The sequence below is a fragment of the Elephantulus edwardii genome, unplaced genomic scaffold (assembly GCF_000299155.1).
Source record: "Elephantulus edwardii isolate Elephantulus edwardi_28Jun2011 unplaced genomic scaffold, EleEdw1.0 scaffold00083, whole genome shotgun sequence".
In the NCBI taxonomy this organism is placed as follows: domain Eukaryota; kingdom Metazoa; phylum Chordata; class Mammalia; order Macroscelidea; family Macroscelididae; genus Elephantulus; species Elephantulus edwardii.
The window spans coordinates 7,500,414-7,509,001 of NW_006399833.1; positions in this window are offsets into that span (position 1 = coordinate 7,500,414).

Genomic DNA, 8,588 nt, shown 5'->3' on the forward strand with positions numbered 1-8,588 from the left:
AGGTTTAATAAATATTTACTGTGTATCTATTGTTCATAAGGCTCTTTAACATCTTGAAACATTAACATTAAAAATAAAGTTTAAAGAATAAAAATCCCAAACAAACTCTCTATTCAAATACCACATCTGCTTCTTGCTATTTGTGTTTCCACTGAATGACTAAGACTTATCTGGCTTTTCCTGGGCTAAAAGGGGAAGCTAGCCCCATGTGAGCCCCTCTCTAAGGGTTTACATCAGTTACAGATGTACAGATCCCCATTATGTTTTTGTCCTTGAGGAGAGAGTTGGCCCAGGCAGCACTGAGCCCCTGACAAGGGGGCAATCAAGCTCTCAGTCAGATGCCCCATTTTCAGCGATGCCTTTCAGCAACGTGAAATGTGGCAAGGATTGGTTGAGAACTAATAAAAGGAAGTAAGACAGCTGCTGATAGGGGGAACTTGCAGAAGGCCTCATTGGAAAGGGGAAGGAAGATGAAGCACATAGAGATAAACAAGTTCTGGAGGGTTAAAACTAGATAAAGCCAGTCTTTCCTACACCATAAGAGAGAAAAAAAAAGCCACATCACAAGCAGTCCTCTCAGCTGCTTGCCTTGCAAGAATAATCAGTCTTTTCTTCAAGGGTTTTTGAAAAGAAAGCTGAAAGTAGCCCCTTAGACCCTCCTTTGAGTTTTCACTATACTCGATGTTGAGAAGAGATGACAACCAAGTTCCACAATAATCTATGACGCCATTAGAGAAGTAAAACATAACGAAATGGACTTCCTTCAAAGTTTTCCAGACCACCAATTAAACACATTGCTGTTGAGTTAGTTCCAACTCATGAAGAACAGCTCATATCACAGGGTAGAGCTGATCTAGAGGGCTTTTCTTACCTATAATATTAGTGGAAGCAAATCACCAGACCTTTCTTCTGCAGTGACATTGAATGAGTTTGAACCATAAACCTTCAGATTAGCAGTCAAACGATTTATATACCACCAGAGCACAAATATTTTGCTCTGAAACCCACGGGTCACCATGGACTTGTCAGAAATGGAGCCATGTTGAAAGTAGAAGCAATAGGATCCTGCCCTCTATTGCAGTGCACCCTTACCAGAAACTGCACAACCAGGTGGGCTTCAAGAAGGCCTGTCATGTGTTAAAGCTCATAACACATTTATTCTTATGAAAACAATTCAGGGTGCCAGACTGCTTGGGGAAGGGCATCTGCAGGTAAAGCAGAGGACTAGTAAGCAAGAGTAAAATCCTTAATGGCACATTGGTTACAACATTGGGTTCAAACATGGCAATGATTGTGAAGATGGCTCAGGACCAATCAGTATTTCATTCTGTTGCATACAGGATTACTAGACTCAGAACTCACTCAACAGTATCTAACAACCACCACAGGCTACCCATTAAATGCATTTATCCTAATGGTAGACTATACAGAACACCTTGGCTCATCAGAAGATAAGACAAATCCTCTATCACCACTACATAAGACTAAGTGCCTCTTGAATTGTACAGGGAAAGGTACAGAATCCCCCATATGGATATCATTAAATGGGCTGTTTGTTCAGGTAAATTAAAACATGGAATGACCTGGCTATGAGAATTGGAAGTCTCTGTTCTTAGTTTATCTCCTTTAGCTTCACTTCAAAGGTAATAAAACAACTTCCAACCCAAAAAATGTCCTGGACCAGATGGTTTTAGAAGTGAATTTTATCAAACATTCAGAGAAGATCTGTCGCCAATTCTACATAAACTATTTCAGAAAATAGAAAAAGATGGAATTCTCCCGGACTCATTCTATGAAGCACACATATCCTTGATACCAAAGCCAGGTAAAACCACCAACAAAATAGAAAATTATAGGCCAATATCTCTCATGAACATAGATGAAAAAATCACGAATAAAATCTTGGCCAATAGAATCCAACAATACAAAAAAAATTACAATTCACCATGACCAAGTGGGATTTATAACAGGTATGCAAGAATGGTTCAACGTAAGAAAAACAAGCAATGTAATTCATCACATAAACAAAGCAAAGAACAAGAATCACATGATCCTATCAATTGATGCACAAAAGGCCTTGACAAAATTTCTTCAACATAGTAAAAAGTATATATGCAAACCTGAGAGTTAACATTGATCTCGATGGAGAGAGATTAAAGGCATTCCCCTTGAGAACAGAAACTAGGCAAGGATGCCTACTATCACCTCACCTATTCAATATGGTATTGGAAGTCTTAGTGATAGCAATAAGACAAGAGAAGGGAATAAGAGATATCCAGATTGGCAAAGGGGAAGTAAAATTATCTCTCTATGCAGATAATAAATAGTATACATAGAAAACCCTAAAGACTCAGCAAGAAAACTACTAGACATAGTTTACCAATTCAGCAAAGTGACAGGATACAAGATCAACATACAAAAACCAAATGGATTTCTCCACAGTGACAAAGAGAATAGAGAACTGGAGCTAAGAAAAACAATACCTTTCACAATAGCTAATCACAAGATTAAATACTTAGGAGTAAACCTAACCAGAAGCACAAAGGATCTATTCAAAGAAAATTACAAAACACTACTACAAGAAACAAAAAGAGACCTGGAGAAGTGGAAGAATATCCCTTGTTCATGGATAGGAAGACAATAATGTGAAAATGACAATACTGCTGAAGGCAATTTACATATTCAATGTAATCCCAATAAAAATGCCAATTCAATTCTTCAATAAGATAGAAAAAGGCAATCTACAACATCATCTGTAATGCAAAGAGGTCCAAAATAAGCAAAGCACTCCTTAAAAAGAGAAACAAGGTAGGAGGCATCTTACTCTCTAATTTCAAATCCTACTACAATACTGTGGTCATCAAGACAGTATGGCACTGGTTCAATGAAAGACACATAGATCAATGGAATAGAATTGAAAACCCAGAAATCAGCCCTTCTACCTATAGTCAACTGCTTTTTGACAAGGAGATGAAATAAGTTAAAGTGGGGAAACGACAGCCTTTTTTAACAAATGGTGTTGGCAAAATTGGAAAACTATCTGCAGAAAACCCAAGCAAGATCCACACCTCACTCCATACACAAAAACCAACTCAAAGTGGATCATGGATCTAGCACTAAAACCAAGGACTATAAATTTCATTAAAGAAAAACTCGGAAGAACTCTAGAAGTCCTAATCCACAACATAAACAATCTTCCAAGCATCCTGGAAAATCTACCACCAGGAAAGGATAAAACAGATGGACAAAACCTTGTAAGAAAGAATCAAATCCCTATGCACATCCAAAAACTTCTCCAACAGGGTAAAAAGAGAAGCTACAGATTGGGAAATAATATTTGATAATGACATGCCAGACAAGGGACTTATATCCAGGATTTATAAAATACTCAAACACCACAACAAGATAAAGGTAAATAACCCAATTGAAAAATGGGCACAGGATATGAACAGACACTTCACCAAAGAAGATATTCAGATGACCAACAAGCACATGAAGAAATGTTTAAAATCCTAGCTCTAAGAGAGATGAAAACCAAAACAACTATGAGATATCATCTCATCCCAGTAAGAACAGCAAAATTTAACAGAACAGCAAACATCAAATGCTGCTGAGGTTGTGGAGAAACTGAAACACTTATTTACTGTTCGTGGAAGTGTAAAATGGTGCAAGCACTATAGACAGATGTATGGAGCTTCCAAAAAGTTGGAAATAGAAATACCATTTGACCCAGCAATGCCACTACTGGGAATATACCCTAAAGAAACCAGAACTACCATCCAAGCAGATATATGCACGCCCATGTTTATTGCGACTTTGTTCACAATAGCAAAGAGTTGGAAACAACCCAAGCGACCATCAACAAACGAATGGGTAGGGAAGCTCTGGTATATTCACACAATGGAATACTATGCGGCATTGAAAAACAAGGAACTCATGAAATATTATTCAAAATGGGTGACCCTGGAGGACATTATGTTGAGTAAAATATCTCAGTCACGAAAGGACAAATATTGCATAGTGCCACTGTTGTAAAACAGGACTGACACCAGGGTTGAGGGAAGACTGAGAAAGAGAGGATAAATAATGTATACTGCACTGAAACAGATAAGGGAGAGAACTGTTTAAAAGGAATATATGATTAGGTATTATTTTCATGACAGGAGTCCGGAATGAAGGCTGCATAGTGGAGTGGACTAGGGTGGAGGAATTGTATATCCATGAAGGAATTTTTCTTTTACTTTTCAAAGAGAAGAGCAAATTGGGGGGAAGAGGGTGGGCAGGGAGAAAAGTGCAACAATAAATTAATGGATAAGTCTTTGTAAACTTTCATTGAAATTAATAAAAAAAGAGAAGAAATTATAAAAAAATAACACTCAATACACTGAAATTTTTTTTTTAAAAGTCTTATTCCTGAAGGATAACTAGTAAAATGTGTATGGGGGCCCAAGTGTGAAAGAGGTGGGAGCAAAGGGGCATGGATGAGTAGGGGTCACACAATTTGGTGGGTAGAGGGGGGAGTAACAGAAATGGGAAAGATCTGGTGGGGATTTGAAAAGATGGGGTAATGGTGGGCATAGTCTAGTGATAATTTTATAAAATATAATGTATGAGAATGATTCTATGAAGTATAATGTCAATGGAAGAAAGCAGGAAACACAGAAAAACTATGTACATAAAAGAAACATAATGCATATGAATAATTATATACACACACCAATAAAAAAGACATATTTTGAAAGTCTTCTATCCAAGCACATTGGTTCTTTGTCGAGTCCTTTGTAGTACCAACACTTAAGACAATCAGCTGCTAATTGAAAGATTTTGGGTGGAAAGATCCAGAGATGCCTTGGAAGAAAGGCCTGGGGATCAACCTATGAAAAAGGAGCCACTGAAAACTCTACGGGGTATAGTTCTACTCTGACACCCATGATGTCACTATGAATCATGGCTGACTCAATAGCAACCGGCCTTGTTTCTCAGAGCTTAGGTCTACTCTGCACATCCACTCCTAATGCTCCTCCCCTCTGCCTCCTGTTTCCATGCTCCATTTTAACCATGCCCTTCCTGGATTTCAATAGACTTTCTCCAATGTTTTTCCACCAGCTGCTCTACTGTCCCACAAGTTCATCATCTGCCCATTCTCTTGGACTAAGCTGACCTGCTCCTGCTGACAATCAGAGAGACTACCTATAATCCACTAAGAAGTAAAGCCTGTACTCCATTTCCTATGCTTCAGTGTCAGGCACAGAGGCTATGGAAATACTTTTACATTTACTTTGAGTTATCCTTTCTCACCAATTGCTACTTTCATTTAAGAGACAAACAAGGAAACTCACTGAGGAGATAAATTTTTCCTCAGATACAACTACAACAAGAGGTACTTGGCTTAAAGGTTGTTAAGGAGCATTACATACGTCATATTCCTTGTTCCCTATATGAGACCCCTTTTGTAAATAAGAATGCATTGGAATTCTTCTATGCTGAAATTACCCTCCAGATTTTCAAGTTCCTTGTCATATCCCTAGCTCTACCTGCCATGGGATCTCTGGTGATGTAGTCCAGAGTGAATTGCAAAGGCTGCTAATCTCTGGCAATTCACATCCACCCCATGGTTCCTTGGGAGAAAGATTGGCTGTCTTCTCCCATTATTCTTTACATTCTCAGGAACCATGCACCAAAACTGACTTAATGGGAATGAGTTTCTTTTGTTTGTGCCACATGCCAAGATTAACTAAATATGCAGGAAACTGGATTTAATTTTGCTGCCCTCAGTAACTGTTGGGGTGATAAGAATTGAGAGTCCAATTCTTCAAAGCTCTCAGAGGGTTAGGGTTAGGGTTAGGGTTAGTGAAAGTAATTGCCCAAATCAGCTAAGCAGTGGAATCTCTAGAAACTAGCCAAAGGTTTGCATCAGAAGCAGGTAGAGTCCATCTACCATATCAGACAAGGAAAGCAGGTGGTTGTTGTTATGTGCCATCAAGTTGCCTTCAACTCATGATGACCCTATGTACAACAGCTCTGAACCCTGCTCTATCTTGAGCTAACATTACTGTCTCTGATACAACTACCCCCATTGCCCTAGTCACTGAATCAATAGGTCTCATCAACGGTCTTCCTTTCTTGTGCTGTCCCTCCTCCCTACCAAGCATGATGTCCCTCTCCAAGGACTGGTTCCTCCTGGCAACATACACAAAGTATGTCAAATGGAACATCAAAATCTTTGCCTCCAAGGAGCAGCCTCCTGGTTTCATCCTCTATAGAACAGAACTGTTTGTTCTTTTGGAGGTCCACGGCATGTTCAATACTCTTCTCCAGCACCACGGCTCAAAGGCATCAATTCTTCTATCATCCCTAGTCATTGTCCAGTTTTCTAATGCATAGCACGTAATTGCGAAAACCATGGCCTAGATCAGGTGCACTGTAGTTTCTAGACTGACATTGTTGCTCTTTAGTACTCTGGAGAGGTCCCTGATATCAGATTTTCCCAATGAAATTAGCCTCTTAATTTCCTAGCTGCTGGTACAGAGAGTGATGATTGTGGAGCCAAGCAAGCTGAAGTTGTTGACAAGCTCAATCTATTCACCATCAATCATGATGCTGCCAATTGGCTCAGCAGTGAGAATCTTTGTTTTCTTTATGTTGAGCTTCAATCCATATTAAAAGCTGAAGTCCTTGACCTTCTGCAGCAGAAGCTTCAGGTCCTGCTCAGTTTCAGCAAGCAAGGCTGTGTCATCTACATAACACAGGTTGTTGATGAGCCTTCCTCCAATTCTGATGCCACATTCCTCCTCATAGAGCCCAGCCTCCCAGGTGAACTATGCCACATATATATTGAAAAGGTATAGAGATAGGTTACATCCCTGGTGTACATCTTTCCTGATTTTGAACTATGCAACAGAAGGCAGAATTTATGTAATTGGCTGCCCTCTGGTGTCCTCAAAGCAGTATTAACAGCAAGCAGGAATTTTAAAACTTTAGTTGGGTATGTTTGCATACAGCACTTGCTTACAACACGGTTGCAGTTTGTTCTCCCCATAAAGGTAGCTGGCTAGGGAGTGTGAGGTTCAGCCCATAAGCCATACTCTCCTCACCAAGCCAGCTTCCACCCAGAGGTTAACTCTCCTTTTCTTTTTACTTCATCTACTCAAATGTCTCTCTTTTCAGTTTTCACTCATCATTCATTCATTGTCATTGATTCGAAATCAACTCATAACTGACCTTTTAGAACATTTCCAAGGCTATAAATCAACCAGGAAGAAAATTCCCATCTTTCTTCCATGTAGTCATTGGTGGATTAAAACTGGCAGATTCCAATTTAGAAACTTATATATTACTTGAAATTTCTAATTACACTATACAGACTACTTATATGTTGCAAATGAGTAATTTTAACTCATGGCACAGGATAGGGCTGGGTACACAACTGTTGGTCACAGGGTCACTATGACTTGTAGTTGACATGAGGGCACCTAACAATAATAGCCTCATCCGTTACAAGATGATAGCCTTAAATGTTTCAGAATGGAAGTACTCCATAGGGTTTTCATCATTATGATTTTTTTTTTAAATTTTCTACTAGTATATCAACTGTGCAAAGGCTTTTGACTGTGTGGATCACAACAAACTGTGGTTGACTCTGAGAAGAATAGGAATCCCAGAACATTTGATTGTGCTTATGCGAAACCTATACTTGAACCAAGAGGCAGTTGTCAGAATAGAGTAAGGAGACACTGCATGGTTCAAAATTGGGAAGGGTGTGTGCCAGGATGTACTCTGTCTACATACCTTTTCAATCTGTATGCAGAACAAATAATCTGGGATGTTGGGCTGTATGAGGAGTAATGTGGCATCAGGATTGGAGGAAGACTTATCAACAACCTGAGTTATGCAGATGACATGACCCTGCTTGCTGAAACTGAAGAGGACCTGAAGACTTGCTGCAGAAGGCCAAGGACTGCAGCCTTCAATATGGATTGAAGCTCAACATCAAGAGTCTCACCACTGGGCCAGTTGGCAGCATCATTATGGATGGAGAAGCGATTGAGATTAACAGCTTTAATTTGCTTGGTTCCACAATCAACACTCTTGGTACCAGCAGCCAGGAAATCAAGAGACAAATTGCGTTGGGGTACTCATTTGTCAGGGACCTCTCAAGAGTACTGAAGAGCAACAATGTCAAGCTGGAGACTAAGGTGCACTGGACCCAGGCCATAGTCTTCACAATTGCGTGCTATGCGTCAGAGAGCTGGACAGTGACTAGGGATGATAGAAAGAGAATTGATGCCTTTGAGCTGTGGTGCTGGAGTAGAGTGATGAATAAACCATGGACTGCTAGGAAAACAAACAGGTCCATTCTGGAGAGGATAAAACTGGGCTGCTCCTTGGAGGCAAGGATTCTGAAGCTTCATCTGATATACTTTGGTTATGTTGCTAGGAGGGACCAGTTCTTGGAGAGGGACATCATGTTTGGGAGGGTGGAGGGACCGTGAAAGAGAGGAAGATCCTTGATGAGATGGATTAATACAGTGATTGGGGTAGTGGGAGTAGGTGTGTCAGAGACAATGAGGTTGACACAGGGTAGAGCA